Here is a 16844-nt window from a genome sequence, read left to right as displayed (position 1 = left end):
AAGCTTCAGCCATGATTCCATATTCAGAAAATATTGTTTAGTGTGAATATATAAAAGTAACTAATATTTGAATTAATATTTTGTAATTTTTACTATGAAACATAGTAGCAAAGGCTTTATTTAATGTTGATTTTTTGTATCAGGTACTCCAAAGTAGAGTTTCCCTGTGATATTTCCATCTACCCTTCTCCACTTCTTTTCTTGGTCTCTTTAATTAGCTACTTGTCTAATTTTAGTGGAATTTTATATTGAACTATTGTTGTCTTTGAAGATATTTAAAATCTGAGACAAAAAGATAAAGCGTTTTGTTTAAAAAGTATTATAGTAACTTATATAATCAAAACTACTTTATCAGAATTTGCTTATGGCTATATAAGTGTGTGTGTGTGCATTCATGTGTTTGAACCTGGGTGTGTTGGTGCCACAGTGAGTGTGAATATCAGATGAAAACCTTGAGTGTCAGTCTTTACCTTATACTTTGTTGAAAATAGGGTCTCTGTGGTATTTTTCTACTCTATACACCACACTAGCTCACCCAGGAGATTACAGAATTAACAAATGAATTTAAAATGCCAGTCCTGAGGTTACGCGTTTCATAGCCAAAGCTATGAGGCCTCGCACATTTGTGAACTCACTTCTGTGTTTGGGTTAGGATAGAGAGGGATTTAGAACATGTCCTTTGTGTGACATGTTAAAGATGTGCATACAAAACAAGACACATTCAGTCCTCAAAATTTTCAGTCTGTGCCAGAGGATGCCACCATCCAAGCAGACTATCTAGTCTGTGACAGAAGACACCTCCACTCCAGCAGGCTGAGCAGTGAACACACTCCAGCAAGAAATACCATTTTACTGGTGTATTTAAGGGTTGTGTTTGTTAGTTTTTGTTAACAGAAACCTAGAAAGGGAACCTCCACTGAGGAATACCTCTCTCAGATTGTCATGTGGGCAAGTCTGAGGAACGTTTTTGTGAATGATTGATGTGGGAGGGACCACTGTGGCCAGGGCTACTCCTGGGCAGGTGGGCTGAGCAAGAAAGAAAGCTGAGCAAGCCTTGAGCAGCAAGCGAGTCATTAGTTCCTCCATGTGCCTGCTGAATAACGGACTGTGTCAGAATGTATGATGCGAATAAGCGTTTTCCTCCCTGTCGCTTTCGGTCAGTATTTTATCATGGCAACAGAGAAACAAGCTATGACAAGGACCAAGTTGTGCACACTTCAAACATGTTAACTTGTAAAGACAAACATGTAAATATGAAGCAAATTTAAGTAAATTCCAACTCCAGAAAAGTTCATGTGATATAGGAGGTTCTTCTGTATATGTGTTGCTGTTATTGGTTAACGAATAAAGACTCTGCCTTGGCCGGTGATAGGGCAGAGTAGAGCTAGGTGGGGAAAACTAAACTGAATGCTGGGAGAAAGAAGACAGAGTCAGGGAGAAGCCACGTAGCCCCACCAGAGACAGATGCTGGGGACGGAACATTATCTATTAAGCCACAGCCACGTGGCGATACACAGATGAACGGAGATGGGCTAGTTTAGAATGTAAAAGCTAGCCATTATTGTAGTTTAAGCAGTGATTTAAATAATATAGTTTCTGTGTGGTTATTTCGGGAGTCTGGGTGGCTGGGGAACGAACAAGCGGCCTCCAACAACACTCATTTGGTTTCCTGTGCACGCAAAGTTTGTGCTGTGAGTCAAGTCCTAGTGAAAAAAAAGGGCAAAGGACCATCTGAGTTGTTCTTCTGGGAGTTTCTCTATTGTTCTGAAATACAGATTTTTCCATAGTTCAATTCTAATAAAGATCTTTTTGCACCATTATAGAAATGTTAACTGTCTATATCCACGACAGGAAAGTAGGGTTCATTGGTCTGCATCCCTCCCCCTCTTTTAAGGATATCATTTCTGCAGTGTTGTTTTTAATGGTAGGACATGGCACCAGGACGTCAGAGGTCAGCCTAGCAATTCCTCTGCAGTCTGTAGTAATTTCTCAGGCAGAGAATGCTGTGTAATTGTTACGGGTCAGCAGCGGGTCTGCTAAAAATACATAGTTAAGAAATTTTGGCAGCGAATTACATCTGAAGCACATGGTCAAATAATTTTATCTGCACGGACAGGCTAAAGGCTTCCTTTAAAAACCAAAAAAGACCCTTGTTTAGCATGTCGAGATCTTCCCAATGCTTTGTGTTTATTTTTTTCCACAAGTATAGAACACAACAATTAAAAGAACAAACTGCCCCTTGCACCTATGGATAGCCCAATTCTCTGGTGATATGGTGATATATAGAGGCATCTGTGTGAACCCAAGCCTTGACCCAGTCCCCCTACAAAGACTGCCCTACTGTCCACCACGACATGCAGCAGGTCCCTGTCGGTCTGCGACTGGGTTTTCTCAGCTTCCCACCAGCCTGTGAACTCTTACTAGCAGGATCAGAAAAGAGCTCTGGCCTTTCCCTGTGCTAGCAGAGGCACTGTGGGAAGGAAGTTCAACATGAGTTCCAGCCCAGCAGGGAGCTAGGGACACAGGGAGTCACCATGATGAATAAGGTTAAGAAACTTTTGGCATGAAGTTGTATGCGAGCGTCTGCTGACAGCCATGTATATAGCTTGTAGCAAGTGTAGCAGAAAAGGGTTGGTGATATTTAAGAAGGATTAGCCTCAGAGGTGTCCAAAATGGTCAAAATACAGCCCCATCCTCAGATGTCTCCCCCTGTGTCTCATTGTTATTTCCTGGCCTCTACGAGGTGAGTGTTTTACACTGAAGGGTTCTGAATGTGACTCCATCTTAGACACAGAGCAGCTCCATTGTAGAAAACGACCTAAGCCTGGGTCCAGCAAATCCCCCAGCCAAGTTTAACCAATCAGCTAAACAGTTTCAAACCTGACCTTGTAAAGTTAGGTGTGTGTGTGGGAACCAAAGTTACAGAATATGGCTGCTACTAACCATATATGACTAAAAAGCCCGCAATGGGTAAAGCTATTACTAGCCCCGGCCAATCAACATGTGCTCCCTGTAACAGCTCATTGATTGACCAATTAGAACAAAGATTAGCTCTTCATGCTAAGAATTCCCCAAGTTCCTTGTTAAAGGGGCCTGGGCACCTTTGTCCAGGGTCGCCATCGCCATTTTGTGTGGACGATGGACCCGTGCATGCTGACTACTCCTGCAGAATAAATGCTGTTTGTGCTTACATACTGTTTGAGTCTGGGTCTTCTTCAGCGAATCTCGGACCCCTACCCCTCCTCTCTGGATGGTGTCAGTCAATCACTTCTTGGACTGAATCTGCCATTCAAATCCTGGCTGGAGTCATCTCAGGGCTCTGTTGTTCCAGGCAGCCAGCCCTCATCCCTGACTCGCAGCTGGACACAGGCAGGCTCTATGGTGTTTCCTAGGAACTTCTGCCAGCTGTGTAGCATCTGCAGAGTCCCCTTTCATTCCAGAGGGTCACCATCAGCCAGCCCTTGAGTGAGGGTGCGTTGCTGTCATCTGCCAGAGGAGGTCCAGCCACCAGAGCAATGGTCGTATTCTTGTGACAGAAAGTAGCACATGGGCTTCTCAGTGGGACTCTGTAAACATGGATGCTGGAGGGCATGGGGGTGATTCTGTACCGGATCACACTCTTCAATACCTGCCGGCCGAGACTCTTGGGGGATGGTGGAACCATGCAAGGCCTGAGACACTGAGAAGTCTCTGTTTGTGTGAGGATGGTGGTGTGGGAAGCTCACAACAGCCTTTTCGCCTCAGTCACCAGAACAGAATGGGAATTAAGGTCAACACTTATCTTCTCCTTCGTATTTTCCCAGAAAAATCTGTGTTCGTTATGAAAGAGGAAGAGCTTCTTCCTTCTTTCTCTGAGGAGGGAGTTTTATTTCAAGATAAACCGAGCAGAAAAGCAGGCTAGTTTACACATTTGTAGGAATAAAAACTAAACAATTGTCATTTTAAACTTATCATATTTTCCCCTTATTTTTAAATTACTTTTTGGGAGTATAATATAGTTACATCATTTTTCCATTCCCTTTTTTCCTTCCAATTTCTCCCATATATTCCTCCTTGCTTTCCTTCAGATCCATGGCCTCTTTTACACACACACACACACACACACACACACACACACACACACACACTACATATGTATAGCCTGCTTGGTCTGTATAATGTTATTTGCATGTATGTTTTCAGGACTGACCATTTGGTATTGGATAACTAGTTGGTGTGCTCTTCTCTGAGGAAGATTGTCTTCTTCTCTCTCAGTATTCCTTACTTGCCTGTAGGACTGAGACCTCATGGGTTTTCTCTGTCTGTGTGAGCATGCATGTGAGCATGTCTGTTGCTGTTCTCCAGCTCATGTTTAGGGAGTCATGTTGGTGAGATTTTTAGGGTGTACTTTTGACATTATTAGGAGACACGATCTCACAGTAAATTCCCCAATTTTCTGGCTTTCAAAGTCTTACCACCACCACCACCATGGTTTAGTAAAAAGCAGTCATAGGCTCTCCTCCAAGATCTATGAATTCACTAGTCCCAGGTAGTTAACTAGGTTTCCAGTACCAGGCATGGTTTTTCTCTTGTTGATTAGGTCATTAGTTGAATTAGAGAGCTGATGGTTACTGTCTTAGTTAGGGCTTCTGTATTTCTATAGTTTTTTTCCTCTGGGTGGGGGCTGCCACCCCAGTTCCTGAATAAATACATGGAGGCTTTTTATCATTCTTTATAATATATACATATTTCTTTACTTATTACTCCGTGGCTGGCTGTGTGGCTGTGTGGCTGTTTGGCCCCTGGCATTCTCCTCTCCTCCTTTTCTCAAGTCTCCTTTTCCTTTTTCTGCTGTTATCTCGAGCCTAGTGCCTAGATTTCTCCTCCTATTTCTTCTCTCTACCTGGCAGTGCCTCCTATTTCTCCCTCCTGCCTAGCTATTGGCCATTTAGCTCTTTATTAGACAATCGGGTGTTTTAGACGAGCAAAGTAACACAGCTTCAGAGTTAAACAAATGCAAAATAAAAGAATGCACCACATCTTTGCATCATTAAACAAATATTCCAACGTGGACAACTACATCCACATAAAATGTGAGAGAGTTTGGGAAGGAATTCTAGACACAAAAGAGCGTGGTTAAGCATGGCTTTTTCTCAGGTGGTCTCTGTTTGCTAGAGGCAAGTGCATCTCATTAAGAGAGGATTCCTGACTCAGCTTTAGCTGTAAACACCGTGTAGCTCATTTAAGAGGCTCTGCCACAAAACACTTAAATGGTGTTTGTGAATAACCAACAGCATACTTCTTGGTGGTGGCAGAGACCTTGAAACTCTACAGTGTTGTGCTAATAAGCAAGGCTCCCACCAGTACCTGCACTGTGAAGCTAGACTCTCAGAAATCTAAGGAACGGGGTGGATCCAGCCGTCAAATCCATGGTTTTAATCCTAGTCATATCACTTAGCAAATTAAAAATTCATGTGGACAGAAAAAAATAGATATGCAGTAAAGATAGATTCAGACGAAGAAAACCTCTAAACAGTTTACAGTGTGTTTAAAATTATTTGTAGGCTTGGGAGAGAAAAGAAAAAGGATGAAGTCTGTTATAAAAGAGAAAAGAAAGAGAGTAGTTGGGTGTGGTGGCACACACCTTCAATCCCAGCACTTGGGAAACAAGTGAGGCAGAGGCAGGCAGATCTCTGTGAGTTCAAGTACAGCCTATTCTACAGAGTGAGTTCCAGGACAGCCAAAGATACACAGAGAAACCCTGTTTCAAAAAAATCAAAAATTAAAAGTAAGAAGAAAAGAAATAGAGTTTAAAATAGAGCCACGAAAAGATGGAGAATACACAGGGAGTCTGGATATTGTATATTATTGTGTTGTCTTTGAATAGTTTGATAGCTGAGGAAGGAACAACAGCTAGTAAAAGACATTTGATTATAAATGCTGCTGGATTAATCCAACATACATATTTTGAAAATACCTTGACTTCAAAATTTAAGTAAAAATATATGTTACCTTGGAGAAGAGGTTTCACTTTTGTTTCTGCAGGAAATGAGAGGCTGTGGATTCATTCTGGGCTAAGAAAAAATCAGGGTTGATCAAGGAAGACCCCTGAGAAATCTCCAATAGGAGGAATGACCCAGATGTCTGAGTTCTATATCAAGAACAGCCTCAAGACTGCTGACTGAGATGATCAAGACTCACAAAATATTCCAGTTAGGATTTGACAATAGTTCTCAATTTTCTTTAGGTCCCCATAAGATTATCAGCTCCCCCAATCAGCAGGAAGTAGCCTAGAAAACTATGCCTACATTCCCAAAAAATGGACTATGGATTTTTTCTTTGTTTAGAGTGTTGGCTACAAGTTATTATGGATAATGGTCAGGAAGAAAACTAAATAAGGGAGATTCAATTCAGAGTTCTTGTTTTGAATAAAAAAGGGGGGAAGTGCTGTGGGACAATGGTCTTGTATTGTGTAAAGATTTGTCAGTTGTATTGCTTTAATAAAATGCTGATTGGCCAGTAACCAGGCAAGAAGAATAGGTGGGGTGACCAGGCAGGAAGTATAGGCAGGGCAACCAGAACAGGAGAGTTCTGGGAAGAGGAAAGGCTGAGACTGCAGTCATCACAGAGAAAGTCAGACACAGAGGAAGCAAGATGAGAATGCCTCGCTGATAAAAGGCACCAAGCCATGTGGCTGACACAAACAAGAATTATGTGCTAATTTCAGGTGTAAGAGTTAATAAAAAGCCTGAGCTAATATGTCAACAAGTTTATGATTATTGTAAACCTCTGTGTGTTTCTTTGGGACTGAAGGGCTACGGGACTGGGCAGGACAGAAACCTCTGTCAACAACACATCTTAAACTAATATTCCATAGCAGGTTTCTGTTGCTGTGAAGAGTCCCCATGGCCACAGCAACTCTTATACAGGAAAACATTTAATTAAAGTGATGACTTACAGTTTCCAAAGTTCAGCTCATTATCATCATGGCAGGGGGTATAGCAGCTGGGAGGATGCTCTCTGTTATCAGACGTTTCTAGCTCTACATCTTCAGATGTGAGCACATATCCTGGCATCACTGCAGAAAGCGGGAAAGTGAAAAGGGACCGTTTTCAGGGCATGAGGGTGTCATGCAAGAGGAGCAAGAAAAAGGGAGGATATTAGGGTGTACATGATTTGATGGAGGAAATGGCAAAAGAGGAGGTCCTAACTGTGGAGGTGGAGGGAGATAAATATAGAAGGAGAGAAAAGAACAAGATTTCTGAAAAGAGTCATACAGAACCACACTCTCGTGTATGAATTCTAGTGTCCCACACCCAATTCTCACTTGGTTGTTGCTTCAGACACTGTGCTGGTTAGTTTGATGTCAACTGGACACAAGTTGGGGTCATCTGGGAAGAAGAAGCCTCAGTTGAGGAAATACCCTACCAGATTAGCCTGTGATTGACAATTTGATGGAGGAAATGATGATCTGTCTATTATTCTCATTGGTTAATAAAGAAACTGCCTTGGCCCATTTGATAGGCCAGCCCTTAGGTGGGTGGAGTAGACAGAACAGAATACTGGGAGGAAGTGAGGCAATTGCCATGCCTCTCCTCTCTGAGTCAGACGCAATGAAGCTCCAACCCAAGATGGACGTAGACTAGAATCTTCCTGGTAAGTCACCACCTTGTGGAGCTACACAGATTATTAGATATGTGTTAAAGCTAGATATGAGAGTTAGCTAGTAAGAGACCAGAGCTAATGGGCCAAGCAGTGTTTAAATGAATACAATTTGTGTGTTGTTATTTCGGGTCATAAACTAGCCAGGCAGCCAGGAGCCAGGTGGCAGGAACACAGCCCACCTCTCCTTCTACAACAATTGATGTCAGAGGGCTCAGATGGCTGTCGGCAGTACCACCCCCGGGCTGGCAGTCCTAGGTGCTATAACAAAACAACTGAGTAAGCCAGGATGGGGTGCATTCAGTCATTTTCACTCTCCACTGCATGGCCTCTGCATCAGTTCCTGCCCTGAATTCCTTCCATAATGGGAGAGGAAGTGGAAGCAATATAAACCCTTCTCTCTCCAAGTTGCATATGGCCATGGTGATTTATCACAGCAATAGAAGCTCCAAGGGAGACCCTGTTATTCATTCCTGTCAAATGTCCTAAAGAACTGGGAGGATCTTTTGCTTTAATTGATGATGTAGGTGCAGAAGTAAGTTTGGATTTGCTTTGTTAAAATTCTCCATTTGAATTAGAATCAAATATATAATAAATGTACTTATGTTATACAGTATCTTTTTTTTTTTTGATTTTCGAAACAGGGTTTCTCCATAGCTTTTGGTTCCTGTCCTGGAACTAGCTCTTGTAGACCAGGCTGGCCTCAAACTCACAGAGATCCTCCTGCCTCTGCCTCCCGAGTGCTGGGATTAAAGTTGTGCACCACTACCGCCCGGCCATTATACAGTATCTTAACATGCATTTGTCTCCAATGCCATCACCCCTTTGGCCTGGGGCCAGATCCAATCATCCACATCAGCCCTGTCCTTGGCATGTGGTACACATCCCAAACTCGGATGCTCGTAGGAATACTTGGAGCCACAGGAGCTCCATGTGGTCTCTGAATTTCTGAAGAGTCTGTGGACCAGGAGCACTGGAAGACCCAAAATGTGGGGCTCTGAGGAGCCTCTTTACACTCATCAAGAAGCAATGCAAATGTGGGGCTTCCTGAGACGAGAGCCTGTTCTCAGAGCACAGGTGGTGCTGATAGGATCCCAGGGGATGAGAGAGCAGAGGTGCCAGTAATAGAGTCAGTAAAACAGAAACCCTTGCACACATTGCGGTCAGTCCAGAGACCTTTCCATGTTACATCCAACCATACTTGATGGTTTGACACGCCTGTGGTCTCTGATCGTCATGTTCTCAGACTCAGGACACAGCCCTGCTTCTGAGGCATGTTCAACTTCCTGCTAAAGACCTGGCTGGCAACAACACTACCCTTGATTTGCTCTGTTTTCAGTTTGTGTTTCCTAATAACTGACTTTTGGTCTTCTCCTCAGAAATTGTGCACAGGACATTTTATGTATGATGAGGTGTCATGCCTTCTTCAGGTAGCACCTGCTCCAGTCTGAGCAGAGTTCTCCTGGGACAGAATGGCGTTTTGATCCATCATAATCCGGGCTATCATATCAAGAAGCACGCCTTGTAATCGACTTTACCAACTCTTGTGTACATGTTTTACAGATGATGGTAAAATGATGTGTTAGTGACTTAAAGCTGCACGCTGGGAACGTTTATTAGAGTTGGCAACAGAGGGAACAAAATAGTTGTTTTCTAAACACAGGGCCAGGCAGATCCGCCTGTCTCTTCCTGCTCACCTCTCAGACTCACATCTACATATTTCAGCTGTTCTTTCCTTGGGATTCAGGTCCCTCTCCAGGCTTTTGACAGAGGTGCCTCTGTGACTAATGTGTGTGTGTGTGTGTGTGTGTGTGTGTGTGTGTGTGTGTGCGTGCGTTCACAGCTTTCACAATGGGACCTCACTCAGATCCTGCTTGGAAGGTGAGAGAATTGGGGGTATGCCTGTAATCTTTGTTTTCTTTTTTGTTTGTTTATAATGTTGAAATAGGAGCGGCAGGGCTGCGTCCCCGGCACCCGGCCGCCCGCATGGCTAGTTTATACCCAGAAATAATTACACGGAAACTGTATTCTTTCAAACACTGCCTGGCCTGGCTAGGTCCAGTTTCTTATTGGCTAGCTCTTACATATTGTTCTAACCCATTTCTAATATTCTGTGTAGCCCATGAGCTGGCTTACCAGAGAGGATCTTAACCTGCATCTGTCTGGAGTGGGAGCATCATGGCGACTCACTCACTCAGCTTCTTTTTTTCAGCATTCTCCTCTGTCTACTCTGACTACCTAATTTTCTGTCCTATGAGGGCCGAGGCAGTTTCTTTATTATTAACCAATGAAATCAACAGATAAGATACAAGACCCACCTCCATCAGGAACCCAAGGCAGTATCACAAAAGCCCCCACAGGTGGGTGACATGGGGCACCCAGGGCGCCCCTTTGGCTTTCTCTCATTGCATTGATAGTGTTGCATTGTTGCTGATTGACAACCATTGTTTCTGCGATCATAAGGGTGTGCTGTCAGGAGATTCAACTGTGCTGATCACCAAAAGCGAGTTTAGGTCCGCTTCCCACGGCCAGCTGGCTGAGTTTGGATGGGGAAATCTCAGCCGAACGGACAGGGTATAAATGCTACTGCTGCACAGACTGCAAAGGAGAGAGAGTGCTGGCTTCAGATCTGGTCTACAGACCTTCTCATGGCCTGTGGAGTCCCCCCACTCTCTCCAGCTTCCTGCTACTTGGTTTCGTCAATGGCTTGCCTCCTCCTGACCCTGCCACCGGTTTCTGTCCTGGCACACATACATGTGAGCACACGTGACAAGAAACTCAAGAACATGGTGAGGTTACACGCATAAGTGTGCAGGTAGGTACGCACAGCACGTGTCAGGAGACCATGTGCACACGAGAATACGCGGCTATGAGAACTCACTCCTGTGCTCCCTGCTCTTTCAAAGCCAGCACTGGGTCAGAAGTAGGATAGCCATGTCATGGAGCCATCATAGCTAGCCAAGCCCACTGAAGGAGCGTGTAAGCAACCCTGGAGTGAGAGGATCCCTTCGTCATCCAGAGGAGCAGGAGAGAAGGTCAGGGAGCCATGACCTGCACCCTCCATATGACTCTTGCACTGTTGCACGAGGGTCAGGGTGCCCTGGCATGTTAACCATCCTTGGGACTTCTGTCTAGCCTTCTTCCCAATGACTCAAAGCATGTGTGCCTGAAAGAATGTGGATTCCACATGTCAGTGTGTCTGCCAGGCATTTAAATCCTAAAACTTGTGAAATCAGAAATTCAAAGGGGACGAGGCTGGCTAATTCCGCGTGTTCCCCTTGTGCGGTGTTTGTGAATATTTTGCAGTCATAACGCATATTTTAAGTGCTGCTTTTCTAAACGTTTATCCCATAAGACCCAGGTCTGGGTCAAGAGGTATTCCAGACAGGAACTGCCGGGAAGTGTGTGTACCAGATGTGAGAGACGGTGGAATCCGTCCATGAAGACAAGGGCCACAGGTTCCAGAAATACTGCCTCTGATGGACAGGCCAGGAAGAAGTCCTCCTTCTCCTCCGCTGTTTCGCAGGGACACCATCGACACTCCCCATCATCCCGTGCATGCCAGTAACCGTTCACCCCTGTCCAGGCACATCTGTGCCCCTTCCACACCCCTTCTCCCTAGCCCTCTTCTTCCCTCTTAGCATCGGTGAGCATAGGAAGGAGGAAGGGGTCTCAGCAAAAACTGTGGCAAGGGCTGCGTGTTAAATAACCAGAGACCCGCGTGTGGTTATTACAGTGGCTGAAGCTGAGCCAGTACTTCCCATCGGGACAGAAGGAGCTCAAAGGCATCTGTAGAAACTTCCATGGTGGTAGGGGGAGTCAGGACCCCAGACCCTGCATTTTTTTTCCTTTCCTAAAATAGTTTATAAGACTAAAGAAAAGAGTAATCTTAGCCAACTTTATACAGACATACTATGTTGATATATATGAGATCTATCTCTCTCTCAATCAATCAATCAATCAATCTATCTATCTATCTATCATCTATCTATCATCTATCTATCTATCTATCTATCTATCTATCTATCTATCTAATCTCTATATATCTATATAGATATCTATATTGATATCTATCTATATAGATAGATATCCCCTAGGTTCTAATTAATGCCTTTTAAAATAACTGATTCATTTACTTAAATGTAAACCCGGCCTTCCTCCTGTACCACTAGTGAACAGCTGAGTTCTACAAACACTTGAAAGTTCTCTGAAGCCCGTAGTCAATCATTAAAATCAGATCTTAAATGTTTGGGGGTTTGTTTACATTACATTTCTGGGGTACATTACAAGGGTAGCTATTGGCCCTGGGCTTTCCTGTTAGATGCAGAAAAGTCATCTGTTGAGATGATGATGCCCTAAAGGAAGGCAAGATGTTACCTTCCTTTCAAAATAGATTATGACAGGAAAATGGTCCACAAACCGGTATGTGCCATGCTTGTTCCTTTAAATATGTCACACTGTAAAAATAAGCTGGAATTGGGAGTCACGGACCATCAGAAGCCAAACTCCTCATGAGAGCACCGAACTGGAGCGGATCCTGTGGAGTCTGTTGTACTTTGGTGAGCTGGCCTTGTCTAATACCACTGATACTGAAAAGGAGAAGGAGGAGGACTGGATGTCCAGCTAGAAACTCCTTCACGTTAGCCCAGCACACAATTCCTTGAAAGACAGAGAGCTGCTCACTCCTGAGCAGAGTGGGGGCTGGGGTAGGGGCAGGGGTGGGGGCGGGGCCTCCACTTGACTTCATTGGAGCAATTGGCTAGCAGCTAGTGCACCTGTGTGTTTCTCCCCAGCAGGGACAACCAAGAAGATGTGACCAGTTTTTCAATAACTGAAGTTTCAGACAAAACTGATACACAGTAAACTGTACCCATAATGATAAATAGATGGGCAAAAGGGGGCCTGGTGTGGTTTCAGCCTATTCCCTGAAGTGTATTAGTGTTGAGAGACACCACTGCTCAAGGTCCCCAGAGCAGCTTCACGGCACAGAAGAAGTTGCAAGGTGGGTGCCTGGAGGCAGGGATGAAGAGAAACAGGGAGCACGTGGTTGGGGAGGGAACCTGAGGTGTAATAGCAGTAGCTGCACATTGTACAAGTATATTTAAAACCACTGAACTGCGGACTTAAGGATTAAATTTTATTTGTATTTTAATCATAATAAAAATGGAAAAAATTACAAAAACACTACAGCATTTAAGAGCCTCAACAAGACTATAAAAGAAACTAGATACCACATTAAACACACACACACACACACACACGCACACACACTCACACACACGGCCTCATTTGATTTGTAGGGAATGTTCAGAAGCGGGTCTGGGGACAGTGGATTTCAGGTTAGGGCTTACAGGGGATTGTTGCTAAGATACGGGACATGAGTTTCCCTTGTGGGAGTGAAAAAAGTCCCTGCCCTAGGTAGCAATCACACGTTCTGCCTTATGAGCTCTGCTCTATGGTGGACTGTCTGATGTTGGTATGCACGGATGGACTGAGACAGAATGCCGCTCTGTAGCCCACGGTGGCCTTGAATTTGGAGTGATATCTGTACCTCTGCCTCCCCAGGGCTAGGATGACAGGCATGAATTGTCATAATAGGCTTAAGGGTTATAACTAAGAACTTTATGTGATACATGTATTTCACTTTAACTTTCAGAATTAAAGTAATTTAAAAAGTAAAAATGCAAATATCTTTTCTGAATCTTACTCAGTAGCAAATTATTAAAGGCCCAGTTCCCATCTGTTAGCCCGAATGAAATCTCAGCTTTTTGAGTCCAAAGGCACTAATGACCTAATTAGCGGGTGTGGGAAACAGAAATGAAGTTGGCAAGTTCAGGCCCAGGCCATCAATTTTAGGGTTGTGTTGTCTTCAGTGTTATTTGCCCGCCTCTCATAAAAAGGTAATTATTAATTCTTCTGGTTATAAAGATCAGGGTACAAATGCTCTTACCAGAAGGCATTTTGAGAAATAATCCTTATGAAAAATGTCATAAAGTTGGGTGGATGGAAATGTAAGTTTCTAAGTTCTTTGCTACTCATTATTCAACCTAGCTCAAAACTTCTCAGAGAATAAATTCTGCATCTGAGGCTTGTCTCCTGAAGGATTGTGTTTTGTAGTTTCTCTTCTTACCTTCATCTCTTCCAGCTCTGGCAGCCTCCTGTCATCTGGCAAAGCACTTGCAGAGAACCATTCCTCAAACTGGGTCTTTTGAAAAATTAGTGCCCTAGTCAAAGCTGACTTGTCCCAATAAAAGTAAATCAAAGCCCGAGTTAATATAGCCTGTCTTCATTCTGCGTAGCATCAGGATAGATCACTGTGTTCTTCCGTGTCAGATGGGCTTAGCCAGTGTGAGAGTAGCCCCTGGGAAGATAGGTTACACCTTTAAAGAGAACAAAATCTAAAATCTAAAATGAAGTCTTTAAAGACAATTGTAGTAATTTAAGTTATATTAAAATGATAAGAATCCCATTTCAATCTTAAGCTTTGTAGTCGGTCATTATTCAGGAGTAGGGAACCTAACATTTTACTAAGAACTTATAATGTATGCTTTTTAACTTCTTGAGACAATGATCGAAACACCGGTGTGCAGAGGGCATGGCTGGTAAGCTTTGGCTTCAGTGTGGGCTGCGGTCAGTTATTCTGTGTGCTCACGCTGCACCCAAGAACTGCGCATGGCAGATGCCCTCTGTCTTAGCCTCCAAACTTCCGTCCCTCTGTTCTCAGTAGGGATAAACATTAATCTAAATGCTTTCTTCTTCTACTGCGAAGAAATGAACACAACTTCCAGGAGATAAGGAAAGAGATGCTGCTCAGAGTATTACAACAACACGGAGAGATTCTACTTACAGTGCTAACAACACACATTTCTGATTTGCAAGGTTCGGCTGCAAATCCGAAACCCTTTCAGTTCACTCGGACTTAAGAGATCACCAGATGTGGAAAAATGAGTGTACAGCCCAAACACAGGACAGAGCCTTCCATTTTCTGCAGCCTGCATAGTCCAAGGAAGCAAAATATTTTCCACTTTGTAAAATATTTAAGGCCGCTAGGGGAGAAGTGCTGGCTGCTCCGCTGGAACAGAGAGGCTCTGCTCACCACATGGAAAACGCATCCGGAGACCAGATTTTTCCAGAAGTAACTCAGCGGGCGCTGGGCTCTGGACGCTGGCTGCTAACCTCAGCAGTCTCGGGAGTGACTGGCCATCCTACAGCCTGCCAAGCCCCTGAAGCTGCATAGGGATGAGGGAAGAGGTCTTCTCTGTACAGAGACCCATTTACAGCATGGTATGTCTTTCCCGTTCCCCCTTAGGCTGCTATGTGAATGTTTTGGGTTGGTGAGAAAAGTAAGAAAAAAACACCTTTCTCTTCAGGCCGCATTTGTGTAGACCAGAATTTGGGGAAGGGTAGAGGTGATTGATCCACTTATTGGTTCAAGTTTTGATTAGAAATCTCGTTTCTGTGTTCATTAAATATCTGTGGACTTGTTGACACATACCTTATAGTGACCTGGGAGCATAGGTCCCCGAGGAATCCTGGGTTCTGATCTGAGCACCACAGGCTTCCAGCTGGGCCATGCCTATACAACCTCTCTGCTTCTTTCTGACTCTACACTTCCATCTTTCCCTGCTCTGCTAGGGAAAACTTCTGGACCAGGAACTCAACCATTTACAAGATACTTGTTGCTATGTATGGGTCTGACAGGTTGTGTTGAAGGCTCTTGTTTCTTACAGTCATTACTAATTCAAATGGGTTTGCTCTATTCTACAAGAGTCTTGGATTTTTTTTTTACATTCCTATCTACCATAGCTTTTATTCCAGCTAAGAAAAAAAGTTTGAACAAACCTGTCCTGTTTGGTATTTTAATCATAGAAAATGTTTGAGAGTTCATAAATTATCATATTTGACCTCAGAGTAAAATAAAATAGGTATCGGTAACATTTGGGATCCCCCCTCCCCCCATCTGAGATTCTATGCGGATAAGTGAATGAAAACTTACCTTTAATATTATATTGGTCAGCATCTTCGTTTCTATTCCTGGGATAAAACATCATGTCCAAAGGCAACCTGGGGAGAAAAGGGTTTATTTTTTCTTAAACCTCTCAGGTCACCGTCTATCACTGAGGGAAGTCATGGCAGGAACTCAAGAGAGGAATCTGGAGGTAGGAACTTAAGCAGAGACCATGGAGGGAAGCTGCTTACTGGGGTTGCTCAGCCTGATTTGTTCAGCTTGCTTTGTACGCCCTAGGGTCACCTTCCTAGGGATGGTACCTCCCATGGTGGGTCAAACCCTTCCCCATCCATCAGGAAAATGCCATACAGACTTTCCTATAGGCAATATGGATGGAGGCATCTTCCTCTTCACAGACAACTCTAACTTGTGTCAAGTTTATAAAACCCCAAACGAGACTGTCTGCATCTCTAGTGGGTACCAGTCACCAACTTACTGTGAGTACCAATATCACCATGTGTGAGTGGAGCTATATGGAAACCAGTCATCATTATGGTGTCTCCCAGTCAGCATTGGTAGGTGGGTATAAGACAGTGCCACAGTGTGGGCGGGAGTCAGTATTGCTCTGTGCATACAAGTCGGCAATGGTATGTAGGTGATAGCGCCACCCCGTGGGTGATAGCGCCCCCTATGGGTGATAGTATCACTCTGTGGGTGGTAGCGCCCCCTGTGGTGATAGTGCCACTCTGTTGGTAGGTGTCAGCATCGCTATGTGTGTACCAGTCATCAGAGATGTCAGTGCACCCAGAACAAGCGTGGTAGGTTATACATGCAATTCCAATTCTAGTTATGTAGAAAGATCACTTAATTTGAGAGAAAAACTCTTAAAATAATATCTGGCTAGCAAGTTTCAGTAACACCGCCACAGATACCACCCCACCAAATGCAAATGGGGCCAGAGAAATTCCCAACATTAGAAAGTCAAGCTAGTAAACACTCTAATAACCCAAACTTTCAGGTATAGACATGTATGGCCATGAAGAAAAGTGAAACCAGGCTCTGGCTTTGATGGTGAAAGGACCTGGTTTCTCTTGAGTCTGAACTGACCAGCCAGTAGATTGCAGCTCCACATGTCTAACTTCACACACCGACCCGTGACGGGAAGATATCCACCTTTGGGTCTTCTTTGCTATCTCTCGCTCTCTCTTGCTCTCCAGACTTTCAAGGTTTTATAAGCAAACTACGACACTGTGAT

The 16844-nt window shown here is 43.9% G+C and overlaps 1 long non-coding RNA gene across 1 annotated transcript in view; it reads left to right on the top strand.

Moving 5' to 3' along the window:
• Window positions 1-14387: 14387 nt before the first annotated feature.
• LOC126497846 (uncharacterized) overlaps window positions 14388-16844 on the top strand; it is a 36792-nt gene continuing 34335 nt past the window's right edge. The window contains exon 1 of the long non-coding RNA XR_007590690.1: window positions 14388-14925. This is a non-coding gene — a long non-coding RNA (uncharacterized lncRNA). The remainder of the gene's footprint in view (window positions 14926-16844) is intronic.

The sequence above is a fragment of the Alexandromys fortis genome, unplaced genomic scaffold (genome assembly GCF_014885135.2).
Source record: "Alexandromys fortis isolate MF-2015 unplaced genomic scaffold, M_Fortis_MF-2015_v1.1 scaffold_23, whole genome shotgun sequence".
NCBI classification, from domain to species: Eukaryota; Metazoa; Chordata; class Mammalia; order Rodentia; family Cricetidae; genus Alexandromys; species Alexandromys fortis.
The sequence above is the reverse complement of the archived record's forward strand: the minus strand, read 5'-3'. Positions and strand labels throughout refer to the sequence as shown.